Source organism: Aotus nancymaae, unplaced genomic scaffold (assembly GCF_030222135.1).
Source record: "Aotus nancymaae isolate 86718 unplaced genomic scaffold, 86718_ANA_hifiasm-v0.15.2.pri h1tg000058l, whole genome shotgun sequence".
Classification (NCBI taxonomy): domain Eukaryota; kingdom Metazoa; phylum Chordata; class Mammalia; order Primates; family Aotidae; genus Aotus; species Aotus nancymaae.
This window is the reverse complement of record NW_026988472.1, coordinates 16,402,540-16,409,135: the sequence shown is the minus strand read 5'-3', so window position 1 is coordinate 16,409,135 and position 6,596 is coordinate 16,402,540. Positions and strand designations below refer to the sequence as shown.

The window sequence follows — 6,596 nt, the reverse complement described above, 5'->3', positions numbered from 1 at the left end:
GAGCATATTCATGTAAAATATAGCAATAAAAATTAATGGACTATTACTAAGTGCAATGATAATGATGAATTGCCCACATAAATATAATGTTAGGCAAAATAAACAGACATAAAAGAGCACATACTGCATGCTTCCATTTATATAAAATTCACATGGGAATTAACATGGGGTTAGGAAACAAGATACTGGTTACATCTGGGAGAGTGGAGTTTGCACTTGGGAGGGAACACAGGGATCACTTGTGGAATGCTGGTAATATTTTAGTTCTTATTTGGATGGTAACTCATTATTTTGTGAGCTGAAAACCTGTGATTTGTGCCATTTATTTCATGTATTTTATATTTCTTTAAAAATGTTAAGCAATTGAATTGGAAATTACTATTTTGTTATATGTGTCAGATACGAAAAGGTAATACTGATCTGAACCAAGTTTGAGTTGCAGAAACAGAGCAAGAGAATGCTTAGGCTGAAAAAAGGAACAATTTGAATTTGCAAGCTCCCACTGCCTTAGCTCCTGAACTTGTGTTTTGAATGATAAAGTGCTATATGATCCTTCTTCCAAATAATTCAGTTTTAGTCACATTAAAGATTTGCTATTTTATTTAACCTCCTTCTGTAATTTTACTTTTAGTGATCCTATTAATTCGCATAAGCTAACTTTCTTAGCTTCTTTCTCCTGCATCCTGAAACATCTTTGCTCTACTCTCAAGATGTATTAAGAGTACAGCAATGTCTCAGCCTCTCCACCCCATTTTGCCTGGTCAAAGACACCTTATCTCTCCCCTAAAGAAATAACGTATACTCCTAAAAGTCTCTCTGCTTTCTCCCTGCCCTCTTGTCTAGTCTACACAAAGAAGCCAGAGGGATTCCATTAAAGGTAAGTTAGATAAAGCTACTATTCTACTCAAAACCGGAGAGATTACCATTAAAGGTAAGTCAGATAAAGTTACTGTTCTACTCAAAACATTCCAATGGCTTCTCATTCACTAAAAGTCAAATTTGAAACCTTTACCCTAACCTACAAGACCATACAAATATCTGACCCCATATCTTACCCTTCTGCTCTCACTAACTCTGTTTTAACATCACTGGTTTCCTTTCTACTCCTATAAAGTGATTAGCAAAATTCTACCTCAGAGCCTTTGCACTTGATGTTCTTCCTATCTATTATTCTCTTTCCACAGATGGCCATTTTGCTTATGCTTTTTTCTGGATTCTGCCCAAATGTCACCTCCACAGAGGTCTTTCTTGACCACTCTATATAAACTATAACACTCCCTCACACACAAATCACCCACTGCTCCTTTTCCCTGCTTTATTTTGTTTCTTCACAGTATTGATTACTGTATAGCATTATATTATAAATCTTAATTATTTAGATTTCTGTTTCCTGTATTAGAATGTAATTTCTATGAGACCATGGAATTTTTCCTGTTCCAACTTATATTCTCAGCATGTAGAAGAACATGGGGCAGAAGTAGGACTCAATAAGTAAGTGTTGAAAGAATGAATAGCTGAACGATAGAGTAAGTGTTAATGTGAGTCGTTAGACTGTGATACAAATGAAACTGGCCCAATTGTCTTATCTTAGTTTCTTCCTCAGGAAACTGATCCTCAGACAGGAAACTGAAACCCACCAGATCACTGCATTCAGACAACGAGATGCCAGACCCCTCATTCATCATGATTCCTTCCTTACCTCTCCCTATGTCCTGTTTTCCCACATGTAGCTACATTCCTTCCCCACTGTGTAAACCTCCAATTTTAGTTGGTTGGAAGAGACAGATTTGAGGCTTGGTTCCCATCTCTCTGGTTTACATCACGCAAATAAAAAGCCTTCTTCCCTGGCAATACTCATTGACTCAATGATTGGCTCTCTGTGCAGTGAGCAATGGGACCTAAACCAACCCCCTGGTGTTTTGGTAACACAAATTTGGCAGATATATTTTCTTTTTTTTTTTTTTTTTTTATTATTATTATTTTTTTTTTATTGCATTTTAGGTTTTGGGGTACATGTGAAAAACATGCAAGGTTGTTGCATAGGTGCATACGTGGCAGTGTGATTTGCTGCCTTCCTCCCCTTCACCCATATCTGGCATTTCTCCCCATGCTATCCCTCCCCAATTCCCCACCCCCCCACTGTCCCCCCCACTCCCCCACAACAGACCCCCATGTATAGTGCTCCCCTCCCTGTGTCCATGGGTTCTCCTTGTTCAACACCCACCTATGAGTGAGAACATGTGGTGTTTGATTTTGTGTTCTTGTGTCAGTTTGCTGAGAATGATGGTTTCCAGGTTCATCCATGTCCCTACAAAGGACGCGAACTCCTCGTTTTTAATGGCTGCATAATATTCCATGGTGTATATGTGCCACATTTTTCCTGTCCAGTCTATCATCGATGGGCATTTGGGTTGGTTCCAGGTCTTTGCTATTGTAAACTGTGCTGCTATGAACATTCGTGTGCATGTGTCTTTATAGTAGAACGATTTATAATCCTTTGGATATATGCCCAGTAATGGGATTGCTGGGTCAAATGGAATTTCTATGGCAGATATATTTTCTAAAATAATCTATTGGATCAACACAGCTCATTTCACAACAGGAGTAGATAATTTTTTAACAACCCTTCCTTTATATGATAACATTATTGCAATAATAACTATGCAATAATAAATAATAATGATCATTTTCTTGATTTGGTCTTTAGTTTTAATACAAGGAATTCAAAATTAAGAGGATTAATATATTTTTATTTTAATGATATTTAAATTCAATAAGATGATTTCATCTATAAACTAAATTTCAGATCTGCCAAACAAAAATATCACTCCTTATAATTCACATCCTGTTTCATCATTTTAAAGTTTAAACACAAATAAAAATTCTAAGTGTTTACAGAGATTGACAGAAATAGCAGAATTAAAGTAACTCAAGTTCTCTTTATTTTTATAATCACCATGCTATCATTATTTATTTCAAATCTGTTGTATACACACAATAATGTGTAATAACACAAGGATTAGAGATGGAAACTGCTGAGGTGAGCTTGAATGATTCTGAACCATTATGGACTTATTCTTGAGAGGAATGTGGAGCTGAGTCTGCATGTGTTCAGGACCCACCATGTAAGTGGGAGTTCTCTAAATTAATTTTCATTAATTTGAATACAAAATTTATTAAAGAAGTGTTATTAAAATGTGCTAATTTGAAGTGTATATATAAATTATTGAAGCCTAACAATAAGTGTAGTAATTGTTTAGAACTTAGACCAATAAAATATTTTGAGGGAACAGAGGAATATTTAATCACTGTTATTGTGTAATGATGTTGGCAAAAGGTGAATAAAAAAACATTTGTCAAAGAAAGAAGAAAACTCAAGAAGATGAAATTTTAATGTTATACATGCATAGAAAATAATACATAGGAAAAAAGTTACAATACATGGAAAATAGAAGGATAAGTTACAAGACACCATGAAGAAACAGACAAATCAAGCATGAATGATACTCTATAGAGTAACTGGCCTAAAATCTTCAACAATTGATGTCATAAAAATGAGGATGGGGAGAGGCATAATAGCTAAACGCAATGCATAAATTGTGATTGGATCCTCATTTGAAAAAAAACACCGCAGAAGACATTATTGAGATAGTTGGGCAATGTTAATATGTACTGGATAGCTGATGATATTATTAAATTATTGTTAATTTTTTTGGGAAATTGTTTATCAATACTTGTAACCAAAATTCCAAATTTTTAAAATTAGACACAAGTTATTCCCTATTTACTGGAAATGATTAAAAAGAATTCTAGGCCACGTGCAGTGGCTCATGCCTGTAATCCCAGCACTTATGGGAGGCCAAAGCAGGAGTTTGAGACCAGCCTGGGCAAGATAGCAAGACCTCATCTCTACAAAATGTTTTAAAAAAATTAGCTAGGAGTGGTGGCATGCCTATAGTCCCAGATGCTTGAGAGGCTGAGGCAGAAGGATCCCTTGAGACCAGAAGTTTGAGGTTACAGTGAGTTAGGATTGTGCCATTGCACTCCAGCTTGGGCAACAGAGTAAGATCCCATCTCTAAAACAAACAAAAAAAAGAATTGTAAGAGTTCTAAATTAGAAATAATTTAGCATTCTAAAAGTTGAAAAAGAATTTTAATTCTAAATGACTAAAAAGAATTTTGGTGGCATAGCAAAATGACTCTGCTAGTGCATGCGAATAATAACCATCCACTTAAACCACTTCCAGAAACTGAAAATTGCCATGGATATACATATGGAAACAACTTCATGATAACCATTCTGTATTTACAAAATCAAACTTGTTCAACATGGTATTAGTTAAATAGGAGACATGTGTAGCCATTAATAGTGACAATACAGGCATATTTTTATTGAGAAGGATAGAATTTCATGACATATCAATAAGGTAAGACAATGGGTTACAAATAGTGCATAGCATTTGAGCCCATTTTATCCTATATTCATTAATAGGTATATGCTCAAAAATGGAATAATATAGAAACTGCATCTTTGAAGTAGCAGAATTGCATTTGTCTTGATTTCCCTCTCTACATACTTGAAATTTTTAACATAGCATATATTTTCATAAAATGAAATTATCTAAAGTAATGAACTTCTTTTTTAAAACCATTATTTTGGTTTCTAGGCACGTTAAAACATGAGTTAATTGAAAATGGAAATGGGAGTCTGAGCCCCTGGCACTCTGTAGGAAAGGCTGGTGGCCACTGCTGCAGTGCTTCTTGTCCCAGGGCACAGCAGAGATGGCGGCTTCGGTGCTGGCAGAACAAGTTGTACTGTGGCATCCCCACATTTCTGGGGATCTGTAAGTCCTGCCTGGCCCGTGATGGGATGAGGAACCCACACTTGCCAAGATTGAGGGGTAGGGGTGAACGTGATCCCCTTAGAAATTTAAACCTTCTCTGAAAAGTGTACAGTAGAATTAAAGAAGACAAACAACCAAGGGTAATCTAAAATTGTGATTGGCTCACTAATAATCTCAGCACAAAATGAGAGACCATTATTCAAGAATAAGTGAAACTACTAAAAAGATGTTTGATATAAAGGCTTGGGCTGGATATGTTGTGTAAAGGGCAGCAAAGGACCCATATGGTTTTCCTAGGAAAGCTATTTTGGCCTTTACTCCACTGTTACTAGCAGGTGCTGTACTGTTTTGGAAATTGGTCAAGATGATTGAGGCCGGTGAAAAGGAGCAAAAGAAGAAACAAAAACATCAAGAAAATATTGCAAAAGCTAAACAACTATAAAAGGACTGAAAAAAAAAGGACTGTATAATCAAAGGAAAATAATTTGGAAAATTATGCAGCCTTGGAAAGACCTATTAAGATTTCTTCTTTTGATTTCACAAGTCTTATCTTAAACAAATTCTGACCATGTGCAAGAATTGTGTTAGCTCTAACCTATTACTGTAGCAACTTCTAGGCGTAGGTGTAGAAGTTTGTTAGCATCTATTGACAATTATTGTAAATTAGCACTTATTAAGGTACAAATTCTTTATAATTTACTTAGTCATTTGCCATTTTGCAGGTTTTGTACTGAAATGAAAAGATATCTTTTGGAGAGAAAAATGACTTTTGATTATGAAATCTATTCAAATAATGTTTTAAAATGAGGTCCTGTTCTGGGTAAAGAAAATTAAAAATGTAAAAAGTCAGAATTGTCCTCTCTGAAGTAAAAAGTTTGCTTTGGCTTAAAAGAGATAAAGTACATTAATCACATATTATTGTTTATTTCTTGGCATAGAATCATTTCTGGCTTTATCAAAGCAAAGTAATATTAATCAGTAAGTATATCTAATTGCTGCATTTTTCTGAACAATTTCTATGATTTCTGTCTCTGAATGCTGCAATGAGACTGTCACATAAGGAAGCTTATCTATCCTATTTAAGGATGAGCACCACAGTGCCCCAGCTGATGATTAGAATCAACTGCCAGACATGTGAGTGGGGATCCTGGGCTTTGCAGCCCAGCTGATGCTCCAGCTGACAGTGGTTGTATGAGTAAGCTCAGGTGAAACTAACAAAGGGATTTCTCTGCAAACTTACACACAATGGTGAGACATAATATTTTGTTGTTATTTAAAAATACTAATTTTAGCCAAGATAAAATAATTTTTATAAAATTATGTTTTAAAAATGCAGACTGTCTTGATAATTACCAATTGTCTGAAAAACTAAAACTTTAGTTATCTCCTGAATTAAGACAATTGTCTTTTCATATCTCTTTTTTTTTTTTTTTACCATTTTCTTTCTTAGTTTTTAAATTTCTTACAAGGTGGTTTTTCATATCCTCAAACACATGTTTGATTATATATTTAATTCTTACAGTTTTCTGTTTTTTTTCAGAGACTTCTCTATATGTGTGAAATTTTCTCATTTGTGTGAAAGTTTGTCTTCTGAGTCTTAAGAATAGTTCTATATGAATTTGCTGATTTTCATTTTGTTCATTTTTATTGCGTTGGGATGTTTCACAGGATTCCTAGATTAGTGACGATCTCAGCTGACTGCAACCTCCGCCTCCCAGCTTCAAGCAATTCTCCTGCCTCAGCCTCCCGAGT

General features: G+C 35.0%; 1 long non-coding RNA gene and 1 pseudogene across 1 annotated transcript; both read left to right on the top strand.

Annotated features, from left to right (window-relative positions):
- The first annotated feature begins 890 nt into the window (after nt 1-890).
- LOC135269949 (uncharacterized) lies at nt 891-1,951 on the top strand. The gene is made up of 2 exons (XR_010338186.1): nt 891-1,491; nt 1,604-1,951. It is a non-coding gene; the product is annotated as an uncharacterized LOC135269949 (long non-coding RNA).
- Nucleotides 1,952-2,568: 617 nt separating this feature from the next.
- Nucleotides 2,569-5,295, top strand: LOC105714298 (small integral membrane protein 15-like; annotated as a pseudogene).
- The last annotated feature ends 1,301 nt before the right edge of the window (nt 5,296-6,596 follow it).